At 47.1% G+C, this 27,470-nt stretch overlaps 1 long non-coding RNA gene across 2 annotated transcripts; it reads left to right on the forward strand.

Annotated features, from left to right (window-relative positions):
• The first annotated feature begins 8,295 nt into the window (after positions 1 to 8,295).
• Positions 8,296 to 26,930, forward strand: LOC129550195 (uncharacterized). Of its 2 annotated transcripts, none has more exons than XR_008684778.2 (3): positions 8,296 to 8,687; positions 17,562 to 17,677; positions 26,641 to 26,930. It is a non-coding gene; the product is annotated as an uncharacterized LOC129550195 (long non-coding RNA). The 2 variants fall into 2 exon arrangements; XR_008684779.2 differs by lacking the exon at positions 8,296 to 8,687 and adding an exon at positions 16,884 to 16,966.
• The last annotated feature ends 540 nt before the right edge of the window (positions 26,931 to 27,470 follow it).

The raw sequence follows: 27,470 nt of genomic DNA on the forward strand, positions 1-27,470 counted from the left end.
GTACACATGTCTCCTTCAATTCTGGTTTCCTAGGTGTGTATGCCCAGCAGTGGGATTGCTGGGTCATATGGCAGTTCTATTTCCAGTTTTTTATGGAATCTCCACATTGCTCTCCATAGTCGCTGTACTAGTTGGCATTCCCACCGACAGTGTAAGAGGGTTCCCTTTCCTCCACACCCTCTCCAGCATTTATTGCTTGTAGACGTTTGGATAGCAGCTATTCTGACTTGCATGAAGTGGTACCTCATTGTGGTTTTGCTTTGCATTTCTCTAATAATGAGTGATGTTGAGCGTCTTTTCATGTGTTTGTTAGCCATCTGTATGTCTTCTTTGGAGAAATGTCTGTTTAGTTCTTTGGCCCATTTTCTTATTTCGTCATTTATTTTTCTGGAATTGAGCTGCAGTGGTTGCTTGTATATTTTTGAGATTAATTATTTGTCATTTGCTTCATTTGCTATTATTTTCTCCAATTCTGAAGGCTGTCTTTTCACCTTGCTTATCATTTCCTTCGTTGTGCAAAAGCTTTTAATTTTACTTAGGTTCCATTTGTTTCTTTTTGCTTTTATTTCCAATATTCTGGAAAGTGGGTCATAGAGGATCCTTCTGTGATTTATGTCGGAGAGTGTTTTGCCTATGTTCTCCTTTAGGAGTTTTATAGTTTCTGGCCTTACGTTTAGATCTTTAATCCTTTTTGAGTTTATTTTTGTGTATGGTGTTAGAAAGTCTTCTCATTTCAATTTAGTCACTCATTCATGCCTGACTCTTTGTGACTCCATGAATCACAGCACACCAGGCCTCCCTGTCCATCACCAACTCCCAGAGTCTACTCAAACTCATGTCCAACGAGTTGGTGATTCCATCCAGCCATCCCATCATCTGTCATCCCCTTCTCCCCCTGTCCCCAATCCCTCCAAGCATCAGGGCCTTTTCCAATGAGTCAACTCTTCACATGAGGTGGCCAAAGTATTGCAGTTTCAGCTTTAGCATCAGTCCTTCCAATTAACACCCAGGACTGATCTCCTTTAAGATGGACTGATTGGACCTCCTTGCAATCCATCAGACTCTCAAGAGTCTTCTCCAACATCACGGTTCAAAAGCATCAATTCTCCAGCACTCAGCTTTCTTCACAGTCCAACTCTCACATCCATACATGACTACTGGAAAAACCATAGCTTTGACTAGACAGACATTTGTTGGCAAAGTAATGTCTCTGCTTTTTAATATGCTACCTAGTTTGGTCATAACTTTCCTTCCAAGGAGTAAACTTCTTTCAATTTCATGGCTACAGTTGCCATCTGCAGTGATTTTAGACCCCCCCAAAATGAAGTCTGACACTGTTTCCACTCTTTCCCCATCTATTTCCCATGAAGTGATGGGACCTGATGCCATGATCTTAGTTTTCCAATGTTGAGCTTTAAGCCAACTTTTTCACTCTCTTCTTGTCTTTTTTTTTTTTTTTATGGAGTTATCACTTAAAGTTTTATAAAACACTCTCAAAAATATTCTATGGAAAAACTGAAAGCCAATTCCATTGGCAGCACTATTTGCCTTACTTCCTCCAAAAAGACTGGGGGAGAGGGGAAGATTAAGAACTGGAAGGCCCAAGAGAGTGTATAACACATGTGGAGTCACTCCTCAAGTGTGTCATGGTGAGCACACACAGTCCTGGGACCACAAAGGCAAGGGGTGCTGGGCTCTCAGGTCCCTCTGTCAGCTTACCCCACACAATCTATCTAGCCACACAGCCCTCCAAAACAGTCACAAACACACACATAGAGCTGCACTTTGCCATGGTTAATTTCACACAACATAACCGACCAGTCTAACTATGGTTACACTCACACAATGCAACCATACAGCCACACAAAACGTCTCCATAGTCAAACACCCAACCTCACTGTGCTCAAAACCAAGTCAAACAATTTTGTATTCACAGTTGAAGAATTTCAGTGAGCGCACACCGAAGCATCGCTGCACTCCAATTATCAGTAAGGCACATAAAACTTTGGGTCACCACGTGACCGTGTGTGTACATTGTTCACAGGGTGAGAGCATAGGTTTTGGAGACTGGCCAACCTGCGTTCAAGCTCAGGTTCTACCACTTATTAGTTCTTTCACCTTGGGAAAATTATTTAACCTGCCTGAGCCTCAGTTCTAGAAAATGGGGATCATTTCAACCTTGGAAACATGATGTGAGGAAGGCATAAAGACATCACTTTGTCTGGACAGATGTGCCCGAAGGATAGGCTGTAACTGCCATGGATAGATTTTTCATCAGAGGGCACTAGGGCTCCAAGATGTCAGTGCGGGGCAGGATTCCTGGGGAGACTGGAGTCAAGTGCAGACTGGGATGGGGTGTGGATGGGGCTGCACGGATTCTGGAAACCCCAGCAAGGCTCAGGCCAGCCAGAAACTGCTCCTGGGCTAGGGGGCAGGGCTCCTGATAGGATCCTGGCCTTCCCTAGGAAGGAGGATGAGCACTTACTATGTGACAGGCCCTCTTCCATGCCTATTTCACCCTGTTTATTCCCCATGGCAGTGCTGTAATTGGGAGCCACTACTGAGAGTCTTCTGTTGAGGAATACTGAGGACAGCAAGGCTCTGTTTTACCTGGCTATCAAGTGGAAGTCCTGGGATAAGAATGCTGGCAGCCATGGATGTCTTGGGGACCCCTTAAACTCCCTTTCTAGGACTTTGCCAGGGCTCCCTGACCCTGGCTGACTGCCCTGGAGCTCAGCCAGCCCAAGGTGACCCTTTGCCCTCTTCCAGCCTGCTCCCAGTCTGCTCCCTGAGCTAGCCCATGGGTAAGAGGCTATAAGGCATGTAGGGGAGACTGATAAGGCAGGGCCCCCCAGTAAACCTTATCTAGCCTCACCATCCTCAGCTGCTGGGAGTTGTGGGGTGCTGCCAGCAGATGGAGACCCACCCACTTGGGCCGCCAGACACCCCCCACTTGAGGCCCAGTGTCACTGCCCATCATGTCACAGCTACCCGTGATGTCATCACTGGTAGGCACATCATGGCTTTGTTCCTCATCCCAGTCTGAAAGGGTTACTCAGACAGGACGCGGGGAAGCAGAGTCGGACAGGAGCCTTACCCAGGCTCCAGGTAAGCCAGTTGGGTGGGCTGGACTGGGAGGGAGGAAGAGGTTGTGTCTCAGGATTCTCCCCAGGGTGGATGGCCATTTTTGGTGTTGTCTTCTTCACTTATAGCCACTCCTCCCAATCCACGAGGCTCAGTGTTCAGGGGGACAGTAGGAGGAGTCTCTCATTCTTCAACAGGACGCCTCTTGGTGTCAGCCTCTAGCCCAGAACTAGCCTCCTGCTCCTCACAGGGAGGCCCGATCCAGCGCAATAGTGGCCTTAACTCCACCCCTTAAGAAAGCAGTGAGACAGAGATGGCCTGATGGAGAGGCATAGTCAGACCCGCTCTGACCATCAGACATGTCAACTTGCTGACGGTCTTTGCTCACAGCCTAACATCCACACTCTCGCAGGGCAGCAGACGTTCCTTCTCACAGCTGAGCCCTTGACTACACGTGGGCCTCAGAGACGTGCGGTCTCACCCCGGCACGTGACACAGGCACATGATCATGTTCCCATAAAGGGAAGCAGGAGTGCCTTTTCTCTCAGGGCTGAGTTCCTAGAAATCAGCACAGCCCCCAGCACAGAGCAGATGTACATTCATACATGGTGAGTTACCGTACATTCGCTTACACAGATCATGTGACCTGGGTGGGGAGGGACTGGAGAAAAGGTAACCAATTTCCATCCCGCTTTAGGACAGGATGAGAGCATCAAGGAAGCATTGCTGCTGATTCCAGCACCACCCCTCGCCCAGCTACTGTGATGGCCACTCCTCAGAAAATGCCAGTCACTGAAGGGACTTGAGTCAACAGAGCCACCACTCCCTCCACTCCAAATTCCTTTCTGGTGAATTGACACTCTGAGCGCTGGATGTTAGGAACCCCAGAGATCCAGACATGAGGTGCTCTGGGCATTTAGAGCCTCTGGGTGCTGTGCTGGGAACTCTAGGTTTTGGGTTCACTGTGATGTTCAGAGTTCTGGCACCCTTGGCGTTGGAATCCTGGGTTTTGAGAGCATGAAAGTATTTAGAAATCTGAACACTGAATGCTCTGGACATCAAGGGTGTACCCCCAGACAGGCCAAAGTCAATGTTTCCAATCTCTCCTTCTAATTATACCTGCAGCTGCCGAGATCCAGCCTGGGCCCCTGCTCTGATTCCTGTCATTAGCTCATGCTGCCCTCCTGCACCAGGGCCAGAGTATGGCCTGAAGGGGACATGGAGGCCCAGAGGCAGCTCTTGGATTTGGAACCAACCTAGATCCCTCCCTTGCATTGGGACAGGATAGGGAAGGTGCTAGGCACTGACCACTAGGCATTCAAGGAAGGAAGAATCTGAGAGCAGAGCCCAGGTGGGTTTCTGAAGCTCCTAAGGCTGGGGCTTCAATCCTGGTCAGGTCAGGCTATAACTCAAAGCTATGTCCACCCTCCCCCAACTTCTTTGCAGGGTCCCCCAGCACCCCTCCACCAAGTGCCCAGTGCCACCAGCTCCGACAGTGCCTTCAGAAGTGGCCCATGTCTGGCCTGATCCCTCATCCCACCAGATACACACCTAAGCACACTCTGTGCATCCCAAGAGAGGGCTTGCTTCTTTGGGCTGATGATGAAAAATGAAACCAGTCAGCACAAGGGGATCTGATGTGGACCCAGCCCTCCCAGGAAATAGCACTGCAATGGGAGGCTCCTGAGACATGCCTTAGACCACAGTGGGTGGTGCCCAGCCGCTGCCTGTCCTCTTGCTGCCCTGCCCAGGAAGAAGCCAGCCAGCGAGATGTCTGACCCCATCGGTCCTCCCCTCTGTCCTCTGGCCTGATCCCCCTTCTCTCCCCACGGTGGCTCAGGCTGGCCATGCCCTTCCCACCCTGTGGGCCAGCGGTCTGGGGTGGGGAGCTCATGGTGGGAGTGAAGCCATCTCAGCTCTGACCTAGGCTAGGCCCAAACTTGCCTCCCTTGGGGTCTTATTCTGGTTGGAAGAAAACAGCCACTTTAGTCTCTGATTCGTGGAGATAGGCAGTTTTTCAAATCAGAATCTGTCTCCTAAGCTTTTCCTCAGGACTCAACTCATTGTGCATCTGCTTGAAGCCCTTTCTAGATCAAAATGGACAAAATGCACAGATCTATAAGTCTCTGTATGTATGTAAATATATTTTGGGTGATGTCACCCATCTAGCAAAACCCATGTGGGCAACATCTCCAACTTCCCCAAATCTACAGGGAAAATCTATTTCCCCCACCCCATGGGCTAAAGTGTGAGACTGTCTCCCTGTCCCAGGATTCATCCCAAATGCACCTTCTTCCTGACTCAGGACTGAGCCCTGATCACTCCTCCCCTTTGCTTCTTCCAACCCCAGCCCACTCCCCACCCCCCACTTCACATGAAGTCCTTAGTGGCCATGTTGGTTCCAGAAGCTCACTGACACTCAGTGCTCTCTTCTCAGGTGCCCTCAGCCCCAGTCTACTCCTTCAAGGTGAATGGAGGCCATTGTCCCACCCCCCTATTCTTCCTTGTCCCCAGTCCTCCATGGAGGATCTTCCAGCTACCTCCACCCTGTCTTCCTTGTGTGATTGTCCTTTATGACAAGCCCCAGCAGGAGGGAGGGAGGGAGAGAGCAGAAAGAGAATTTATGTCCCAGCAGGAGAGGCAGAGGGAGGGAGGCTTGGATCACAGGGGCCCAGTCCCCAGTGTTGGGCACACATGCACACTGAGACCCAGAGCTGCTTCAGTGCACAGTCACTCCCGCCCAAAAACAGACCCATCTACACAAACTCACACGGGCAGGGGGCATGGTAGGCACAGATGCTCAGGAGGGGAAATGCACACGTAAGACATCTGAAGTTCATTCACAGAATACAAATCATAGACGAGCTGTAAAGCACAGTCACAGACAAACTGCAGAACACAAACCACAGACAAGCTGTAGAGTACAAACCACAGACAAACTCTAGAACACAATCACATACAAGCTGTAGAACAGTCACAGACAAGCTGTAGAACACAGTCACAGACAAGCTATAGAACACAGTCACAGACAAGCTGTAGAACACAAACCACAGACAAGTTCTAGGACACAAACCACAGACAAGTTCTAGAACACAGTCACAGACAAGCTGTAGAACACAGTCACAGACAAGCTCTAGGACACAAACCACAGACAAGTTCTAGAACATAAACCACAGACAAACTCTAGAACACAGTCACAGACAAGCTGTAGAACACAAACCACAGACAAGCTGTAGAACTCAGTCACAGACAAGCTGTAGAACACAAACCACAGACAAGCTCTAGGACACAAACCACAGACAAGTTCTAGAATACAAACCACAGACAAACTTTAGAACACAGTCACAGACAAGCTGTAGAACACAGTCACAGACCTGCAAGGATGGGGACAGAGGGAAAACAAAAATAATCTTGCTGATTAGAAGAAGGTCTCCAAATCTTCCTGGTTCTGACCAAGACTCTAGTGTGAATAGGTTGTAAGTTCTGAGTGATTAAACCCTGGAGAAGCGTGGTGGAATGGACTGGCGCTCCTTGGCAGGAAGTGTCTGTCCCTGATACCTGCTATCTTGCTCAGAGCCCATGTAAATTAATAAAGTGGAATCTCACTTGTAAACTGATCTTGTTTGAGTTTGGCATGTGTGAATCAGCTTCTTGGAGGCTGACTATCCCCAGGGAACAAAGAAAACTGGTTTCCTGGGCAGACAACAGTGAGGACAGACTCAGGGTGCAGAGAAGAGACTGGTCCCCTTCCTGAGCATATGCTGGGGTGACAATAGTCCCCTGACAATCAGTACTAACTGGCCCTTCTTGAAAGCTGGTGGCCTCAAAACAAACAAATATGGGAGCCCCTTTCCACCAACTGCCAATCTTTGCTGCTCAGAGGCAGCCTGGAGCAATGTATTTTGTTTATTTTATAGGACAGGAAACTGAGGTTCAGCAAAGCTCCCTTTTGCAAAATCTCCTTTAGCTAGGATTGGAATCTCCTCATGTTTTCCCAGGGCAAGAACACAGGGCCCAGTTTGGTGTCTGCAGCCTTTGTCATACAACAACCCCTGTGTGAGCTAAGTCATTTCAGTAGTGTCTGACTCTTTGCAACCCCATGGACTGTAGCCCACCAGGCTCCTCTGTCCATGGGATTCTCTAGGCAAGAATAATAGAGCCGATTGCCATGCCCTCTTCCAGGGGATCCTCCCAACCCAAGGATAGAACCCCAGGCAATGTAGGTTTGACCAAACCAATGATAGGGTCGTTGGAGAAAGGACCCTCAAACCCTCCAGTTCCAAGGAGTCGGACCCAGGCCTTACCCAGCTGTGTCCACAGTCCCCAGCGGCACTGATCCAAAGGGGATGGGATTTGCTCAGACTTCTCTCTAGGGTGAGGGCAGGAGCAGAAGGTTAAGTGCCCCAGGCCTTTCTGGTTTCATTCCACCCTAGCCCAAGGGAATGACATCTACTTCCCCCAAGGGCCCCAGCTGGAGGGCAGCGAGGATGGGGTGGAGCAGGGGGCTCCTTTGTGGAGCTCACTCCCAGGTTTTCATGGGGCTCCATCATTGGAAAGCTTGGAGCAACTTGTAAATTTATTCCCTGGGAGGAGGTGCCTGAGAAGTCGGCCTGGGGTGGGGATGAGAATGGGGTGAGGGTGGAGGGGGTGTGCAGGGCGGCCAGGGGAGCTGCTAGGAGAGGGGAGAGACTTGGCTAGGCCTCCCAAGCCTTCTTCACTCTCCAAACTTTCACCAAACTCTTGGCCCCCGCCTGCGCGAAACCAAAACACAACAAGCTCAGGAGGAGCAACAAGCAGCACCTAGGGGCTAGCCGACTTGCGGTGGCACAGGGCCTCAAGAGGCTGATTCAACTTTCCCTTTAAGAAAGCCAACTGGGCACACCGCGGTGCGGACCCAGCTCGCCTGGGCCGGGGGCTGCAGCATGGGAAGGGGTCTATGGGAAGGGGACACTGTGGCCTGAACCTCTCTATATCCTGCCGTGGGTCTGGGTGTTTGGTGGCTCCACGGGGCTGAACCTCAGGAAGAGCGAGAGAGAGAGCAAGTGTGTGTGTGTGATCATGCATGCGGGCATCTGTGGATGAGTGTGGGTGCACGTGTGGGGATGTCTGTCTGGCCGGAAAGGTTGGGTAGGTGTGTGCTCCTGGGTGTCACCACTGTCACCAAGGAGCTGCAGCGGGCGGAACGGCGGCAGCGGCGGGGGTTGGGCGGCTGGCTGCTCCTGAAGGAAGGGAGCTGCGTGCAGATGACGCTTTGGTCCCCACGGCGGGCGCGTGGCACTACCGGTAGCGCCGGAACCAGGGCGTCCGTTCGAGGCTCCAGTTGGGTCTGTGCGCTGGGGGCCTGCAGACGGCGGGAACCTCCAGCCGGCCTGCTTCCATATCTGCCCGCTAACTCGCCGGTCGGGTGCGGGTTCCTGCGCGCCAAAAGGTCGGGAACCCGCGCCAGGGAGTCTCGGTGCCCTCGGACCCTTGTCTCTGGCTCCCGGCTTTGGACAGGGGTTAAAGCAGCGGTGTTCTCGGGCGTTTGCTCTCCCGGGAAGAATCCGCGCGCTCCTCACCCCATCCGTCATTCCAGGTGCACTTAGGCGGGCCCGCGGCCGCAGGTAAGGGTAGGGGCCTATCAGCCCGGGGCGCCCACCTCCAACCAGTGTCCCGCACCCCGCAGACAAGGCCGGCGGGAGCTGACCGCAAGGCTGGGGCCCGGCGGGAGGGCTGCTTTCCCGGAGTGCCGGGAGGGGCCCGAGCCGGGCCGGGGGCGGGGACCTGGGCGCCTCGGTATTTTTCAAGGCCGGGGCTGCCTCCACACCAGCTGAGAGGCCAACTCGTGGCGGTTGATGTAACGGCCGCTCCCAACACCTCGCACCCAGATTAAGGGCAAGGCGCCGGATTCGAGGAGTCGGGGCTCTCCAGGCAGTGCTTCAGTTTAGAAAGCGACCTCGCCTTTTCCTGCGGTTTAAGGGCCTCTTCTCAGCGGACCGGCCGCTTCTTAAAGGAGCCGCGCCCCCTTTCGGCCAATTCTCCGTAGGCCACGCCCACTCGCTGGCCACACTTAAAGGAGCCGCGTCCCCGTCTCTCTGAGGCCTAGGTCTGTTTCTTTGCTCAAACAACCTTGATGTGCAGCTGCAAGAAGATAAACGCTGGGGGGGGGGGGAGGCAAAGAGTGGAGGAGAGAAGGGCCTGAGAGGTTAATGAACCCCAAAATGAGGGAGTGTCAGAAGATTGAAGGGTAGTGAATGAGGGGGACTGGTTCTAGGAAGGGAATAATGGGCGACACTAAGCATGCCTAAATCATTCCAAGAACCGCAAGAAAACGTCCCCTTAACTCGGCCTACACTGTGACTGAGGCTCAGTACCCAGTTCTGAGGATGCAGAAGAATCACACCTCTGCCCTGGGGTCTCTCCAGCTGGTGGGGAAGGCAGATTTGGACACAAGTAACCATGCTACAATGGCTGCGTGTGAGGAACGTGTGGATCAGATGTACACTGCGTGCATTGGGTGTAACCGGGGGCACAGTGGAAAGACTAATGCAAAAGCAAGAGAAAGGAAGGCTTTTTGGTTGTAATCGTTTTGGAACAGGTTTTGAAGATGGGTTGGGTATATACAGATGGAAATGGGGAGAAGGGTGCTCAAGGAAGAGGGAATTTCCTAAGCAAAGGAATGAAGGCAAGAACCCTCTGGGGATGCTGGATAGTCCCACATGGCCCACAGGTGGCCATAAGTGGCTGTAGGTAGCTGAGTTTGGCTCTAGGCAGAACTAAGGGCCCTTCCCCACTCCCACAGCCCCTCCGCTCTCTCCATCGCAGTGAATGGGATATTATGCTTTATCTTCTATCTTTCTCCTGAACTGTGAGGTTCTTGAAGACAGGGACAGAACATTGTCACCTTTCCATCCCCAGTAAGGACTTCAAGGCTTGGCCCAGATGGGCCCTTAAAATTGATTGACCTTACAGTCCTCTTTGGAGGAGAGGAAGATTGAGCAATGAGACAGTAAAGATGGACCAGGTCCTGTGACTATCCTCTCCCTATCCTCCCTTGGGTGGCTCACAGGCAACTTGAACCCAGGTCACCCAACGTAGCTCATCCTCTCCCAACTCCAAACCTGCAGCATCCCCAGCATTTATGTCTCTGGTCTCTGGGACAGGCACTGGCTTCTTCCTATTATACCATAGAAACCAGATACCCCTCCTTATCCCTAACCCCCAAGTCCAATGCATCACCAAGTCCTACCAAAGTTACCTTCTATATTCTTCTCAAATCTGTGCACCTCTCCGCACCCTTTCCCTACCTTCCTGAGTGAAGCCCCCTCATTCCTGTCCTGGCCTATTCCTAATCAATTTCCTTTCTTCCCCTCTTTGCTCCCTCCAGTTCTTTCTCCATACTAATCTAGGGTGGCGTTTTCAAAATGCACACACCGCCAATTGCTCCTCCTCTCAGTTACAGCTCTGATTTAAAGACCTCAGTGGTTGTCATTGTCCTCAGGATAAAGATCAAAACAAGGCCCCAAAGACCCTGACCCTGCTTATGCATCCACCTTCATCTTTGGCCACTTTCTCCCTCACTCTCTGAGCCCCAGGCTCCTGGTCTTTTTCTGTATTATTTCATTTGCTTGAATGTCTCTTCCTCTTCTGTTGCTCACTGTTGCCTAATCATCCCCCTCTGACTCTTAAACATCACTTCCTCAGGAAAGTCCTCTGCAACTCTAAGACAAGGCCAGGCCCCACTGGTGTAGACTCTGGTTAAAGAGGATCTTTCACTTTCCCACCCTTTATTGTAGGCTCTAATTATATTCATTTGAGTCACCTGTTTCACTGGTTTCTTTTTCCACCCGATCTGTAAGCTGCAGGAGGCCAGAGACTGAAGAGTTCATGGTTCCCAGCACAGGCCTGGCCGGGTGCAAGCCCAAAATAAATATTTGTGGGATAAATGAATTGAACTGTGGCCAGCTCTAACTGCCTGCTGAACGATTTAGGCCATATCCTGTTGTCTGTGGAAGACTATTGCAGGGAATCAGGGTTTTAGGACTTTGGAAGAATAATGGATTGGAGGGGAGGAGAAAGTGGAGGGCATGTAGAGTCAAAATTTAAGTGGAAACTTCAGAAGGTACAAAGGAAATATAATTAGCCCCATCTTCCAGACTGAGGATACCAAGGGTCAGAGAGGTTAAGTAATTTGCTTGAAGTCACATACCTAGTGAGTTGGCAAAGTCAGTTCCTCCTCCCAGGTCCCAGAGTCCAAGCTCTTCATCAAAAGCTAACCTGACTCTGACCCTCATTGCACAGACAGCATGTCAATAGTGGTCCATATATGGGTGATGGGCAGGTCTGGTATCTGGGTAATGTGGATGCGCAACCCCTATCAGAGGGCCTGACCTATCATAGGCTTTCAGGTGGTACTTTTTGAATGGATGGATAGGGCCAGTTAACAGAAACAGTAGAGGCAGGAGAAGTAGCAAAGCTTTACACTCAACTCACTGACTGAGAGCAGATGCCAAGCAGCCTTTTTGGCACCTTGAACACAAGGGCCATATTGCATTACTCAGTGGTATAAGCCTGTAGCCCAAGTTCCAGGACAGAGTGTCCTCAGTTTACTCATCTGACCAGCAGGCATGATGTCCAAGCCATGAGGTGGCTCTTCTTCATTACTATCATCATTGGCATTATTATTTGTTAGCCAAGAGTGAGAGCTTTGAAGACAATAAGTCTAGAGTTTATAGCTTGGAGGGAGGGATATGGTGAGTGAGAACAAACGTATGATCACATTTCCTCTTCTCCTGACTGCCCCCAGAAGACTAAAGCCAGGAGCAGGGACTTCTCTCGAGGGGCAGGAAACCTGTCCTGGGTGACCAACCAAAGGGAAATGGTCACAAGTCACACCCTTGCCTGGCCCTGAGTTTATGCATGACACCTGCTGCGCAGTGGAAAGGTCAAAGATAACCTAGGGTGGGATTTGATTTAGGTCATACTTGAATCGTCTAGTGCTTTTCCCCACTTTCTTCAGTTTAAGTCTGAATTTGGCAATAAGGAGTTCACGATCTGAGCCAAAGTCAGTTCCCGGTCTTATTCTTGCTGACTGTATAGAGCGTCTCCATGTTTGACAGCAAAGAATATAATCAATCTGATTTTGGTGATGTCCCTGTGTAGTCTTCTCTTGTATTGTTGGAAGAGGGTGTTTGCTATGACCAGTGTGTACTCTTGGGAAAACTCTGTTAGCCTTTGCGTTGATTTACAAAAAAGCAGAGAAATCACTTTGCCAACAAAGGTCCGTCTAGTCAAGGCTATGGTTTTTCCAGTGGTCATGTATGGATGTGAGAGTTGGACTGTGAAGAAAACTGATCGATGAAGAATTGATGCTTTTGAACTGTGGTGCTAGAGAAGACTCCTGAGAGTCCCTTTGATTGCAAGGAGATCCAACCAGTCCATTCTAAAGGAGATCAATCCTGGGTGTTCATTGGAAGAACTGATGCTGAAGCTGAAACTACAATACTTTGGCCACATCATGCAACAAGTTGACTCACTGGAAAAGAATCTGATGCTGAAAGGGATTGGGGGCAGGAGGAGAAGGGGATGACAGAGAATGAGATGGCTGGATGGCATCACAGACTCGATGGACATGAGTTTGAGTGAACTCCGGGAGTTGGTGATGGACAGGGAGGCCTGGCGTGCTGTGATTCATGGGGTCGCAAAGAGTCGGACATGACGGAGTGACTGAACTGAACTCTGTACTCCAAGGCCGAATTTGCCTGTTACTCCAGGTGTTTCTTGACTTCCTACTTTTGCATTCCAGTCCCCTATAATGAAAAGGACATCTTTTTTGGGTGTTAGTTCTAAAAGGTCTTGTAGGTCTTCATAGAACTGTTCAACTTCAGATTCTTCAGCATTCCTGATCGGGGTATAGACTTGGATTACCATGATGTTGAATGGTTTGCCTCGGAAATGAACATATATCATTCTGTCATTTTTGAGATTGCATGCAAGTACTGCATTTCAGACTCTTTTGTTGACTATGATGGCTACTCGATTTCTTCTAAGGGATTCCTGTCCACAGTAGTAGATATAATGGTCATCTGAGTTAAATTCACACATTCCAGTGCATTTTAGTTGGCTGATTCCTAGAATGTCCACCTTCAATCTTGCCATCTCCTGTTTGACCACTTCCAATTTGCCTTGATTCATGGACCTAACATTCCAGTTTCCTATGCAATATTGCTCTTTACAGCATTGAACCTTCTTCTCTCACCAGTCACATCCACATCTGGGTGTTTGTTTTGCTTTGGCTCCATCGCTTCATTCATTCTGAAGTTATTTCTCCACTGATTTCCAAGAGCATATTGGGCACATACCAACCTGGGGAGTTCATCTTTCAGTATCCCATTTGTTGTCTTTCCATACTGTTCGTGGGGTTCTCAAGGTAAGAATACTGAAGTGGTTTGCTATTCCGTTCTCCAGTGGACCACATTCTGCTTTGTGACATTGTAGAGGAGACAGGGATTGAGACCGTCCCCAAGAAAAAGAAATGGAAAAAAGCAAAATGGCTGTCTGAGGAGGCATTATAAATAGCTGTGAAAGGAAAAGAATCGAAAAGCAAAGGAGAAAAGGAAAGATAAAACTTTTTGAATGCAGAGTTCCAAAGAAGATCAAGGAGAGATAAGAAAGCATAATAGAATGGGAAAGATTATACATGTCTTCAAGAAAATTAGAGATAGAGGTACCAAGGGAAAATTTCATGCAAAGATGGGCTCAATAAAGGACAGAAATGGCATGGACCTAATAGAAGCAGAAGATATTAAGACGAGGTGGCAAGAATACACAGAAGAACTGTACAAAAAAGATCTTCACGACCCAGACAATCACTATGGTGTGATCACTCACCTAGAGTCAGACATCCTGGAATGTGAAGTCAAGTACGCCTTAGGAAACATCACTACGAACAAAGCTAGTGGAGGTGATAGAATTCCAGTTGAGCTATTTTAAATCCTAAAAGATCATGCTGTGAAAGCACTGTACTCAATATGCCAGCAAATTTGGAAATCTCAGCAGTGGCCACAGGACTTGAAAAGGTCAGTTTTCATTCCAATCCCAAAGAAAGGCAATGCCAAAGAGTGCTCAAACTACTGCACAATTGCACTCATCTCACACGCTATTAAAGTAATGCTCAAAATTCTCCAAGACAGGCTTCAGCAGTACGTGAACCATGAACTTCCAGATGTTCAAGCTGATTTTAGAAAGGCAGAAGAACCAGAGATCAAACTGCCAACATTTGATGGATCATCAAAAAAGCAAGAGAGTTCCAGAAAAAAACATCTATTTCTGCTTTATTGCCTATGCCAAAGCCTTTGACTGTGTTTATTGCAATAAACTGTGGAAATTTCTGAAAGAGATGGGAATCCCAGGCCTGGGATTCACCTGACCTGCCTCTTGAGAAACCTGCATGCAGGGCAGGAAGCAACAGTTAGAACTGGACATGGAACAACAGTTCAGTTCAGTTCAGTCGCTCAGTCGTGTCCGACTCTCCGCGACCCCATGAATCACAGCACGCCAGGCCTCCCTGTCCATCACCAACTCCCGGAGTCCACTCAAACTCATGTCCACAGAGTCGGCGATGCCATGCAGCCATCTCATTCTCTGCCGTCCCCTTCTCCTCCCGCCCCCAACCTTTCCCAGCATCAGAGTCTTTTCCAGTGAGTCAACTCATCGCATGAGGTGGCCAAAGTATTGCAGTTTAAGTTTTAGCATCAGTCCTTCCAATGAACACCCAGGATTGATCTCCTTTAGAATGGACTGGTTCCAAATAGGAAAGGAGTACGTCAAGACTGTATATTGTCACCCTGCTTATTTAAGTTATATGCAGAATACATCATGAGAAATGCTGGGCTGCATGAATCACATGCTGGAATCAAGTTTGCCAGGAGAAATAACAATAACCTCAGATATGCAAATGAGACCACCCTTATGACAGAAAGCAAAGAGGATCTAAAAGCCTCTTGATGAAGGTGAAAGAGGTGAGTGAAAAAGTTGGCTTAAAAACTCAAGTTTCAGAAAACAAAGATCATGGCATTTGGTCCCAAAACTTCATGGCAAATAGATGGGGAACAGTGGTAATAGTGACAGACTTTATTTTCAGTTCAGTTCAGTTCAGTCACTCGGTTGTGTCCGACTCTTTGAAACCCCATGAATCACAGCACGCCAGGCCTTCCTGTCCATCACCAACTCCCAGAATTCACTCAAACTCATGTCCACAGAGTCGGTGATGCCATCCAGCCATCTCATTCTCTGTCGTCCTCTTCTCCTCCCGCCCCCAACCTTTCCCAGCATCAGAATCTTTTCCAGTGAGTCAACTCATCGCATGAGGTGGCCAAAGTATTGCAGTTTCAGCTTTAGCATCAGTCCTTCCAGTGAACACCCAGGGTTGATCTCCTTTAGAATGGACTGGTTGGATCTCCTTGCAGTACAAGGGACTCTCAAGAGTCTTCTCCAACACCACAGTTCAAAAGCATCAATTATTCGGTGATAAGCCTTCTTCACAGTCCTTTTGGGGAGCTCCAAAAACACTGCAAATGGTGATTGCAGCCATGAAATTAAAAGACACTTGTTTCCTCCTTGGAAGGAAAGTAATGATCAACCTAGACAGCATATTAAAAATCAGAGACATTACTTTGCCAACAAAGGTCCATCTAGTCAAGGCTATTTTTTTTTTCCAGTAGTCATGTATGATGTGAGAGTTGGACTATAAAGAAAGCTGAGCACCGAAGAATTGATGCTTTTGAACTGTGGTGTTGGAGAAGATTCTTGAAAGTCCCTTGGACTGCAAGAACATCCAAATAGTCCTTCCTAAAGAAAATCAATCCTGAATATTCATTGGAAGGACTGATGCTGAAGCTGAAACGCCAATACTTTGGCCACCTGATTCGAAGAGCTGACTCATTTGAAATGACCCTGATGCTGGGAAAGATTGAGGGCAGGAGGAGAAGGGGACAACAGAGGATGAGATGGCTGGATGGTATCACCGACTCAGTGGAGATGAGTTTGGGTAGACTCCAGGAGTTGGTGATGGACAGGGAGGACTGGTGTGCTGCAGTTAATGGTGTCGCAAAGAGTTGGGCACGACTGAGCTACTGAACTGAATTGAACTGAACCTAGGGTGGATTTGCAATAGGGAAAGAAAAGCTGCTCCCTTCTCTTTTCCAGCTTTCCAATCACTTCCTGGGCTTGAGAACTCTTGAGGTGGCTGTCAGTGGGGCCGAGTGAGTCAGAATAGCCTTTGTGGTAGAGTCCACTCCCTGAGAGTACCCAGAGAAGACCCCAGTCCTTCCTGTGACCACATGCTATGAAGGGTGACTGTCCTTGTCCATCTGACCATGGGTTTTCCTCACATGAGAGCATTCCTTTCAGCTCTTGAAGTTTGGTTCCATTCCTGTGGCTTGATTCCATTCCTGTGGTGTGTCAAAAAGTACCTTGTCTTCCATCTGCATCTGTCCAACATCATATCTTCAGACACCAACAGACACATGGCCATGCCTCCTGTCAGTCTCTCTGCGCCACACCCCCGACTACCAGTCCTACTTAACTGTGAAACATCTCTCCAGCTGACCTGGATCCTGATTCCACAGCCTCATTGTTATCCATTTCCCTTCAACTCAGTTCCACCAACACTTCCTGCAAGCAGCGCTGGACACAGAGGGGTCAATAAAACACATCCAATCCTTCAGGGAAAGGCCCAACCCACAGTTGACAGACATAAGCAAATATGTCTAGAGTGAGCTTATAAGAACACTGATAACACAAAACACAAAAGAGGAAGCAATTTGTTCATTCTGGAGTGGAGTGGGGGCCGTGTCAGGAAAAGCAACAGAGGAGAAGTGACACTGAAGCAGGGTCCCAAAAGGTTTGTAGAATTTCACCTGGGGAGCAGGAGGGAAGGTGTTTGGCAGGGGCCTGCCTGAGCAAGGTCATGGAGGCGTGCCTGCACATGCTGTGTTTGCTGTACCCAGAGCTTCTGTTCCAAGCTAGTGATGTAACTCCAGATGCCTGGGGCCCAGGCTAAGCAGCATCAGGATAGGGAAGGCCCATCCTGGCCGCCTGTCTGGGGCTAGGTTGGGGAGCATGTGCTGCTCCAGGCTGCTTCCCCTTCAGGGGAAAGGTTGAGGCCATTCACACAGACGATGAAGGAATGAGACTCTGTCCCAGTTCTATGTTCATGGTTTTTTTTTTTTTCTTTTTTATAGAATTGGGGCATCTGGAGAGTCAAAAATAAACTTTTGCCCATTAGGACAAGAAGCCTGGAGACCAAGGGTTTCAGGGGAAGGGTTGGGAGAAGAGTTAAGTAGGAACTGGATTGAGGGTCATCCAGAAAGGAACAGGACTGCAGGGAAGAGTGGCAGGTGGTCCGGGCCCTGCACTACCTGTTCTGGAGAGCCACACACATCCTGCCCTGCCTTGTCCAGGCCAAATCCTCACCTCATTCTCTGCTCTCTCCACAGCTCTGGCGGCCTGAACTCTGAAAGGTGCTAGAAACAAAGCCTGTGAGTGTGATCCAAGACTCCAGAGCCCCTAGCCCACCACCACCATGGTAGGAAAAGGTGCCAAAGGGATGCTGGTGAGTACAGGGACCAGACTGCAGCGAGGGGGTGGGGAACATGAGCACCGTCTGTCCCTTCTGGGGCCTGCTGTCAGCTGCTGGCCCCAACAGGAGGGCCTAGGAGGCTCCATGGGACCCCATGTCTGGCACTGCCAGGACTCCTGAGCGCTAGGGCTATTGCAGGCCCAGGCAGACAGCCCCTCACACAGCAGGTTAGATACTGCCGCGGTTTGGAGCCCACAGCAGACGGATTCTGCGACAGAGCCCGAAAGTCATGCTGGAAAGCAGGAATCATACTCCCCACCCTCATCACAAGATACCCGGGAGAGCAGGTGACACCCCGGCACCCTCATCCTGTGCTCTGCCTGCTCTGGGGAGCATTCAGTAGGGGCTGATCAAGGAGTTCTCAGAGACTGATTTTTCTCTTCTTCAACTTGAAAAATAGCATAGGACATTTCATGTTGAATCCTTTAGTGAAGTCTTTCAGGAAACATCCCTCTCCCCTTTCTCCAGGTCACAGCGCTTCACTGCCCACTGCCTCAGAGCACAGGAGAGGTGGTACAAAGCAGAGGGCAAGAGCAAGGCCAGCTCATGGATGGGCAGAGCAGGCCAGCTCTGGAATCAGAAGCCAGGAAGATACCCCAAGGGCAATTGTTGTATTTCTTCTCTGGGGATATTGCCTCAAGAACCAGAGAGACTGGGCAGTTGCCTGGGGGAAAGCCAGTGGCTAAGCATGTCCCTTCCCTTGGCTCTTTTCTTCCCCACATGGATTCTCCTGTTGCTGTTCTCACTAAGTGAAAGACTGATTGACCTAGGGTCTCTTGCTGAGCCCTCCCCAATCAAGCCCTGTCTCTCACTGGGGATTTCTGGGACTCTTAATTCCTCAGTCCAGTGAAATGCTATTGAGGTGGGAGCCAAACAGTTTTGCTCAAGGCTCAGGACCCTCTATCCTGCCTGGTCCTGAAATTCCAGCATCCAGCCCCTCAGGCCCACTCTGGTCTTGCCCACTCCTGATTGGAACAAGTCTGAATGAATTGGGCTTCTCAAAGTATTCCTGAGCCAGACTGTGCTCTTGAATGCCCAGATGTGGGTAGAGATGGAGGTCTCAAGACATGCATACTTGCTAGGGGGGGTGTAGATTTCATGATAGGATCAAGACTGGCTTCCTTCCTCCTAGAGGTGTTGGAATTGTGATGGGCCTGTAGCAGAAAGTGGAGTGCGGCTCTGCCTCTCCCTCTAAGGAGATTCTGAGTCCCGCAAAACTTAAGAAACATTCTGAGTACTCGCTGGCTGCTCTGTTTTCTCTGGAGTGACCCTGAAAGGACTGGGGTGGGCAGGCAGGGGTAATGTGGGACCCACGTGGGCAGCAGAGACAGACTGAATCCCAAGGTCCCAGAACCTCTGCTGGCACTGAGCTTCCCAGACACCAGGCTCTGTCAGCTAACCCGTCAGTGGAAGGGAATGCCGCTTTGGGACGCCTGTTTCCAGCACCAGGATGTGCCTAAAGATAGCCAGAGTGTTGTTTCCTTTGTGCCCTTTGACATCTGCCCACTGCTGCTGTGTCTGAGGCTGCATAGCAGGTCCCCCGGGCACCTCCAGTGGTTGCTCGAGATCCTATTCCTGCTTCTTTCTCAGTTCTGCTTATGACCCTGGCCTACACTATTCTCAGGACGCAGTTGGAACCAGTGCTGCCTCCATGTAGCACTTGTCTCTGTGGAGTGCCATACCTGGGCAGCTGTACCTGGACTTCATTAGCTGCCCTGCCCATGGTCCCTTAAGGACGGATCATTAAGGATGCTCCTTCTCTAGAGGCCACAGTGGGGCAGAACAGAGGGAGCTGAGGGCCATGCGTGTAAACCAGGGGCACTTGGACCCTCCCAGGTCTGTAACTTCTTTTGCCATTTGTGTCCTGGTATGCAGGAGTACGCAGCTGGCCCTGGCCATGAGGTCCTCACTTCCATCCCCCTTTGCCCCAGACTTGAGTGTGAAGACATGGACCCCCTGGGTCTCCTCGGTGTCTACGATGTGTCATCCTTGGAGTCTCTGCTGGGATCTCCATGCGGCAGGTGCCCCTTGGAGGGCAAGCCACTTCCCAGCACGTACCAGGCCCACATGCCTGCCACACGTGTTCCTCCCACCCCCCACTCCAAGATGGCCTCTGCAAAGCCAGCTCAGTTGCCTCCCTCAAAGCCTCAGCAGCTCCTAGGACAGGGCTGTTCAGGAACCCCACTGGCCAGGGTGCTTCCAAGCCTGGGAGCAGCTGGGATGCTTGGCAGCACCAGGCGTGGGGGTGGTTACTTTCATGGAGACCTAGTGTCTCTATTTATACACATGTAGGGCCAGTTTGCCTGGGGCTCAGAGGGCAGGGAGCTGGTAGAGAGGAGCCTAAAACAGGAGAGCTCCACTGGGTCAGCTTTAATCCTATTGTCTCACACAAAGACCAATTCAGTTCCCTTCCCTGCGGAAATGGAGGAGCTCCTGGTCTGGGACTGACACTTCTACAGCCACCTGTGGTAGAGGTCAGCCCATGAGGGCTGCAGAAGACCAGGAAACATGTGCCAATCTTGGGAGCTTTGATTGAGCCCGGTTTTAGAGTACGAGGAACAGACTTCCAGACAGATACAAAGAGAAGTGCTTTTCAGGAAGAGGGAGAACTATTCACAGATCTACGTGGAAGGAAAGAACTCATCCAGTGGCCAGTTGTCCCTCAGGCTGGGATAGCCAGTCTGCAAGGACTGGCTTAGAAAATTCTAGGGACTGAATGAGATAAATGAGCAGCAGCATGTTCATCGGTGAATGGTAGCAACTTATGAAGGGGATGATGTCCCCATTTTGCAGATGAGGGTACTAAAGCTCAAAAGAGATGATTGACTTTCCCAGACTCACACACAGTAAAGGGTGGCAGATCCCATGTGCAATCCCAGGTTCCAGATCTCCTCCTTTTAGTACCATCTTGTGTTGCCTTTGTGAGAAAGCACAGAATTGTCTAGGAGATATGGTGCTTGTGTCCTGAAGGCCTGGGGTGAAGCAGCATGGAAGAGTGAGGTTGACTTCATGTTCCAGCAGCTGTCACCAGGACCTCAGCATCATCAAAGACAAGCTGAACATGTCCCACCCTGACCAGGTTGCTGGACACCTGCGGTGAAGCCCCCAAGTGTATGAAGTGGGGGTGGAGACAGGAAGGGTGGAACTGCGGATGGACCTTGATGTACTGAGACCACTGAAAGGAGAAGGGAGGGAACACACCTGGCCGGGAGACCCAGGAGAGGGGCTGAAAGGTGTCCCCCTGGAAGACCCAGAAAAAGCGCAGCAGCAGCTCAGAGACAGGGATATCTATGGACTTTAAAATCCTAGTGGTACGCTGTCATGGTCTTTACAGACTAGGAGCTGGGGACTGGACTCAACAAGAAGAGGGACGTGGGGACCCAAGTCTCAAGTGAAACAAGGGTGCTTTACTTGAAGAAATGCATGTTTTTATGTCTTCATACAAGGCAGCTTTAGGTAGTGAAAAAAATTGAGCAAAAACAAAGCCAAGCAAATAACAATCTTCAAAGGGCCAGAAAGCATTCCATATCCTGAGTAAGATGGGCATAACTGAATAGATTACATTTAAGTAAGGTCACTTAAGGGAGTCACTGAAAGGAATCCAAACAGGTGCCCTCTCTCATGATCTCAGTCCTGAGAACTGGGTCTCTCGTTCTGGGTCTCTCTCAACTCTGCTCGTTCCTGTTTTCCAGGAACTGATAAGGAATAGAGAATCCTTGAGAAATGGCACACAAAAGAAAAGAATAATATATTGATCCCTTAAAGCTGAACATCCCCTGACAATTTCCCCTTTTTTATTTTTTCACAATTGGGGGTGACAGTAGATACTTTCATGGGGTCACAAAGAATCAGACCTGACTGAGCGACTGAACTGAACTGTAGATAATTTTGTGAAGAAGGCCCTGACCAATTGAGTTTGTTTACTTTGAACAATTTTAGTTGAAAGGCATGGGTATACTACAGATACAATCACAAGGACAATTATCAGCATTATAGTTCCAGATCCAATACTATGTGTAATGCTTTGAAACCATCTTCGAGGGTCCATCCCAGATATTGATCAGTTAGCTGTTCAGCTAATATTTCCTAATTATTGGAAGAGGGTAGACTCTTAGAGAAGGTTTCAAATATTTTCTTTTGCAATAATTGTACATTTAAGGAAGGGTTATTATGTATATCTTGCAGATGAAGTTTGATTTGTTCCCAATTGTAAGCATTATGATTGAACCGAACAGGAGTGATACAAAATTTGAGTAGAAGTCCAATCACAATTTAATAATATTTGTTTTATTGTAAATCTATCAATTGGTCTCCAACCCATTGGATGGCTGATTTTAATTTCTGAATTTTATCTTGAACTGTTTCATCTATCTGAACCTGAGTGACCCATATAGTATGAGCATCTTTGGTCCAATTTTGAATAAAGTTTTGTGTTTGAATTAAAGTTTGAAGAGCAATGTCTGTGACAGCAGCAGTGGTGCAAATGGCTATTAATCTCAAAATGCCAAGAATTAGCCATCTAATGAATCACTTAGACTGTCTGAGTAATTTAGTGAGTAATTGGGAGGCAAGTCCTGTGATGGGACCCTCTTCTCAGGATCATCAGAGATCTACTGGCAACCACAGACTACATCGAGATCAAAGAAAAGGGATTTGTTTTTTAAAGTAATAGAGGGATTAAGACAAGTGTACAATCTGTAATCTGTACAAGTCACAGAATGTAAAGTCTTATTAAATTGTAAGTTTTCTATGGCTATAACAAAAGGAAGGGGAACACAAGCTTGTATAAAATATGAATGATTATAATGGAAGGAATAGTTACTATGATTATTACTGGTCTCTGTGAAATATCTAGTTCACGTTTCAAGTTTTTCAGTATTCACAGCAAGTTTCCAGATGTCCCATTGTTCAGGTCCAATCTGTTTATTGAGGACGATTTCAGGGCAAGGAGGTGCCATTCCATTGTCAAGCCAGCCAAGGAGTCCTTTGTCATGGAAGTGTTTCATTGAACTGTTGGTAACCCTCTATGTTACTTGAGTAACATAATCACACATAGTACTATTAATATCATCTGAGCAGTTAGATAACCATATACCATAGGGTCCCCAATCAACAATTGTGTAATTGGCCATAAACATTAATTTCCCTGATTTAGCTTGACATCTTTCCCAATAAATAGGAGTATATTTAACGTCCATATAAGTAAACCCCTTACATTCCAACTTTTGTCCTTTTCCTAGAGTTTTGGTAATATTGACATGGTTCTCATGAAAGGACAGGGCAGTAAACAGTCCAAGCAATGTGTGGAAGCTCTTTTTTGGAGGCAGGATGAAAGTCTACATTTGTTGATGAGCATTAATACATAATTCTGTTGGGCCCATGCATAAAGGAAGGATTTAATAGCCTAAAGAAATGTTAATTATTCTTCCTTCTTTCTCAGGATGAGAGGGTCCCTTCAAGTTCCAAGGAGGAGGATTATGCACTGAGTCATTAGTGGGTACGATCGGTCCTATGTCTGTCCATTTTATAACCTGCAATAAAGGGTGATTAGTTATATAAGCCCAATAAGTGTGATTAATCAAGTCAGCCTGAGCGGGGAAAGCAAAAACAAGCAAAGCAAGCACAGCAACAAAAATATTTTCAGGATTCCAAGGCATTCCCTGTTGAGAAACCAGATTTTCAGCCTGATTAGTAAGGGTTTTTATCTGTCCCCCAGTAGGGAGATCATAAGGTTGATGACGTTGAGTGCGGCTTTTCTTGGAAATTTTTAAAGCCGCCATGGTTTGTACTGGAAACTCCTTCTCCTGGGGATTTCGCCATTTCCTCTCTGTCTTGAATGCCAGTGACTCCCCTGAGGCGGATCTTATGAAGTGGGAACCAACTGATTTTGTTGGATCCATCTGGAGAAATACAAGCATACCCCTTTTCCTGTAATATTAATTTTACAGATTTCCATTGTTTAGTCAACCTGTCTTGATACTAAATGGGTAGAGGAAGGGAGGTGTCTTTCAATGCCTTGAAATGTTTTTCTGTTTTTGTTAAAATGTCTCCTTGCAGTAAGTTTAAAAAATTTAAAACAAATAAAGCTGTATTAACAATATTTATAGGCTTAAAGAATATATTGCATTGGAATCTAGTAAAGTCTGCTCTAGATAAGGAAGATTGAAGTGTTCCTGTATATTCCCCCTTTTTAAATTTTTTTTAAGTAATTAATTTATTTTTTATTGGAGGCAAATTATTTTACAATATTATATTGGTTGGTTTTGCCATATATCGATATGAATTCGCCCCAGGTTTACATAAGTTCCCCCTCCTGAACCCCCTTCCCACCTCCCTCCTCCCTTTATCCTCCCTTTGGATCATCCCGGCGCGTCAGCCCCGAGCATCCTATAACATGCATCGACCCTGAACTAGTGATTTATCTGTAGTTTCAGTGTGTGATGTGTTCATTCAACTATGCCCTGTGTTTGTGGATTACAAGGATTACTTGTAATACGTTTAATAGAAAATGATCGTAAAAAATGAATTGTCTAGAAATATAGGTAGGGCCATTGTCTGTTTTTATAGAATTAGGTGTTTCCATTAGTGTATATCTAATTAACAGGTGGGTTATATCATGTCACGTAGTTTCACCTCGGAGAGATGTGGCCCATATAAAAGAAGAATTTGTATTGATTGAGACATGTAAGAAGGAAAAAGAGAAAGTTCAGGGCAATGAGTTACATCCATTTGCCATAGTTCATTGGGCTGTAATCCTCAAGGACTGATACCCTGTGTAATGGGTCGAAGATGTCGGGGACTACAAGTGGAGCGATTATAAATGATTTCTTTAGCGTGTCGGTGTGGAAACTTCCAAATTTGATGTAATGAGCCAGCATTATTGTGTTATAGAGCATGTTGTTCTTTAGGAGTACCGAAAGAGACAGGTTTATCAGCTTGTTTATTGCCATGAGCGATAGGGCCAGGAAGACAAGATGTGCTTGAATATGGGTAATATAAATGGGGGAAGTGTGGTTCCTAATAATAGATTGTAGTTCGAGAAAAAGTTGTTGGATAATAGATTGATTAGAATTTATGGCAGAAGTTTCTATATTTCTTAATACAAAAACTGAATATTAGAAGTCAGAAACTATATTAATAGGATAAGAATGTAAGTGAATAACCTGAATGAGAGCATATAATTTGTTTTGCTGAGCAGAGTGAAATTTAGTGCAAAAGACTTTATATTTTTTCAGTGACCAGAATGAGGTTTTGGCGTTTTTATTCCTATCTATATAGAAAACATCAGTTTGAGGTATAGGTTGTGATGTGACAATATGAGAGATAATAAATTCAGTATTCTTGACGAAATTTCAGAGTTTGTTAGAAGGATAATGAAATAAAATTTTTCTAAAATATTTCAGAAAGGCTATTTGGAAACCAGTAGAAGTTGTAATGTGTTCTCGAATTAAGGTTTATTAATAGGTGTTAAAATTTTATGAGGACCTCAGTCAATTAGAGACTAAGCTCTATTTTTTCTCTTGATAATGATTAGAGCGATCAAATCAAGATAGGATGTAAGTGACATTGTCTCTTTAAAATGGGTATAGATCAATTTTATTGGGTGTTCTTGTTGGGCAAGATATCTTGTGGGAGAATGGAGAGAGGGGAGTATAAATAATTTTAGAGGTAAATCAAGTCTAATACGAGTAAGAAACTGTTTTTGTAATTTATTTTGTACTAAATAGAGTTTTTCTTGTGTCTTTTGTGAAAGTAAATGAGGGCTACTTAAATTGGTTTCTCTTTTTAAATTCTTAATTAGTCAGTTGATAATTTGTTATGTCTAAAGAGGGTCTAATCCAATTTATATCATCTAAATGTTTTTAAAAATCATTTAAGGTTGATAATTTATTAACATGAATCTGTGTTAGTGGGGGAATTATATGTTGTACAGTAACAACAAATCCTAAGCAATAGTAAGGTGTAGAGGTTTAAATCTTTTCAGGGACAATAATTAATCCAGAAACTTTTAAGCATTGTTGAGCTATGTCAAACATATGTTGAGTTTCTAATACAGATGGAGCTGAAAACAATATATCATCCATATAATTAAAACAAGAAAGTCAGGAAATTGCTTTTTCTTCAGGCTCAAGGGCTTTGGTTACATAATACTGAAACATGGTGGGAGAATTTATCATTTCTTGAGGCAACATAGTCCATTGGTACCATTTACCCAGATAATCACGATGGTGTGATCACTCATCTAGAGCCAGATATCCTGGAATGTAAGTCAAGTGGGCCTTAGAAAGCATCACTATGAACAAAGTGAGTGGAGGTGATGGAATTCCAGTTGAGCAATTTTAAATACTGAAAGATGATGCTGTGAAAGTGCTGCACTCAATAGGCCAGTAAATTTGGAAATCTCAGCAGTGGCCACAGGACTGGGAAAGCTCAGTTTTCATTCCAATCCCAAAGAAAGGCAATGCCAAAGAATGCTCAAACTACTGCACAATTGCACTCATCTCACACACTAGTAAAGTCATGCTCAAAATTCTCCTAACCAGTCTTCAGCAATATGTAAACCATGAACTTCCAGATGTTCAAGCTGGTTTTAGCAAAGGCAGAGGAACCAGACATCAAATTGCCAACAACTGCAGAATCATCGAAAAAGCAAGAGAGTAAAGGAAAAACATCTATTTCTGCTTTATTGCCTATGCCAAAGTCTTTGACTGTGTGGATCGCAATAAGCTGTGGAAAATTCTGAAAGAGATGGGAATACCAGACCACCTGACCTGCCTCTTGAAAAACCTGTATGCAGGTCAGGAAGCAACAGTTAGAATTGGACATGGAAAAAAAAAAAAAAAGAATCGGACATGAAACAACAAAATGGTTCCAAATTAGTAAAGGAGTATGTCAAGGTTGTATATTGTCACCCTGCTTATTTAACTTATTTGCAGAGTGCATCATGAGAAACGCTGGGCTGCATGAAGCACAAGCTGGAATAAAGACTGCCAGGAGAAATATCAATAACCTCAGATATGCAAATGACACCACCCTTATGGCAGAACGCGAAGAGGAACTAAAGAGCCTTTTGATGAAGGTGAAAGAGGTGAGTCAAAAAGTTGGCTTAAAACTCAACATTCAGAAAACTAAGATCATGGGATCTGGTCCCATCACTTCATGGGAAATAGATGGGGAAACAGTGGAAACGGTGTCACAATTTATTTTTTTGGTCTCCAAAATCACTGCAGATGCTGATTGCACCCATGAAATTAAAAGATGCTTACTCCTTGGAAGGAAAGTTATGACCAACCTAGATAGCATATTAAAAAACAGAGACATTACTTTGCCAACAAAGGTCCGTCTAGTCAAGGTTATGGTTTTTCCAGTGGTCATGTATAGATGTGAGAGTTGGACTGTGAAGAAAGCTGATCACTGAAGAATTGATGCTTTTGACTTGTAGTTTTGGAGAAGACTCTTCAGAGTCCCTTGGACTTCAAAGAGATCCAACCAGTCCATTCTAAAGATCAGTCCTGGGTGTTCATTGGAAGGACTGATGCTAAAGCTGAAACTCCAATACTTTGGCCACCTCTTACTAAGTGTTGACTCGCTGGAAAAGACTCTGATGCTGGGAGGGATTGGGGGCAGGAGGAGAAGGGGATTGCAGAGAATGAGATGGCTGGATGGCGTCACCGACTTGATGGACATGAGTTTGAGTGAACTCCGGGAGTTGGTGATGGACAGGGAGGCCTAGCATGCTGTGATTCATGGGATCTCAAAGAGTCAG

The sequence above is a fragment of the Moschus berezovskii genome, chromosome 21 (genome assembly GCF_049115385.1).
Source record: "Moschus berezovskii isolate FMDL1 chromosome 21, NW_MosBer_1.0, whole genome shotgun sequence".
Taxonomy (NCBI): Eukaryota; Metazoa; Chordata; class Mammalia; order Artiodactyla; family Moschidae; genus Moschus; species Moschus berezovskii.